Genomic DNA, 1,471 nt, shown 5'->3' on the forward strand with positions numbered 1-1,471 from the left:
TTAGCTCCTTTACCAGCAAAATCGGGCCAGTGAGCACATTTGCCCTGTTGCAGTGACAGTGAAATAATTCCAGCCAGGTCTTTAGCACAGAGCCTCACACATCTTGAGTGCTCGCTCAGTGCTAGCTGTTGTATCAGCCAGGAGCTGTATTAACTGTTGAGGTATATTTTACACTCATTTGATCCTCACTGTGGCTCCATGAGGTAAGAACTGTGACTCTCCCCATTTGATGACCGGGATAGCAAGACACAGAGAGATGAAATGACTTGCCTCCACAGCTGGTCAATAGAGTTGGTGGAATTCAAACCCTGGACAGCCCGAGATTCCTGAGTTCTCTGGGTGGGTTGCGCCAGTTGGCACCTACCAGCTGCCAGCGGCCCAGAGCCTGGGGCTGGGAGCCTGGGGCCGGTGGGGCCTGCAGACTGTTCTGTCCGAGCCGCCAGCAATCTGGGCGGTGGCCAGAGAGCCATCCTCCTTGGTTAGATTCCTGCAGCCCGTCTCCCTGCTGTGCAGACACATAATTATATTTCACATTAAAGGGGAAGCTGGAAGCCAAGGGGGCGAGAGAGCCCTTTGAGGCTTGTGCTCCGGGCACAGACCTGTCTCCTTGGCCCAATTCTGAGGCCCCAAGGCTGAGCAAGGGGTCAGCCTGGTGATAAAATGGGGTCTTCCTGGGCCAAGGCCCAGGCGGGCAGGTCTGTCTGCCAGGATGAAAGGCCTGGGCCCGGCAGGAGGCTGAGAGATCTGAGGCCCAGACAATAGGCCCCAGGAGGCTGGGAGGGTAGGGCGAGTGGGGACAGGCTGGGAAGAGAGCCTGAGCCTTGCTGGGGTGGCAAGAGAAGAGGGTCACATGGGGGTCAAGTCGGGAGAGAGAGAGAGAAAGAGAGAGAGAGAGAGAGAGAGAGAGAGAGAGAGAGAGAGAGAGAGAGAGAGAGAGAAAGTAGGGGGAGGAGCACGGAGGGAAAGAAGGAGATGGGAGAAGCCAAACAGAGCACAAGATGGGGAGGAGAGAGATGCTATTAAAGAGGGGAAATGATGTATGTATACGAGTGTGTATGCCTGGTGTGCAAAGAGAATGGAATCCGTGGGAGTGAAGTGCAAGCTAGGATCTTTATGCGCGTTTGCACACGTGCAGATACCACCCTGCATGCACACGTGTGAGTGCGTACGCACCTGTGCACCTGCAACCATGCATTTTGCATGCTTGTGTGCCGGCACCTGAGCTGTATCCCAGGCTGTGTGCACGCGTGTGTGCATGATTCCCTTCCCTATCTGTGCGCTGGCCATGCACCTGTGTGTGCGCGTGTCCCTGGAGGACATGCCTCTGTGTGTGTGTCTCTGTGTGTGCGCGCGCGCGCCCCATTGCGCAAGTGGCTGGCGGTGTGTGTGTTGGGGGCGGCCCCGGGCCGGGGGCGCTCTGGGCCAGGCTAGCGCTCGGGTGGGCGGGGGCAGCGGCGGCGCGGCGCGGGGC

This window comes from Suricata suricatta, chromosome 17, assembly GCF_006229205.1.
Source record: "Suricata suricatta isolate VVHF042 chromosome 17, meerkat_22Aug2017_6uvM2_HiC, whole genome shotgun sequence".
Lineage (NCBI taxonomy): Eukaryota > Metazoa > Chordata > Mammalia > Carnivora > Herpestidae > Suricata > Suricata suricatta.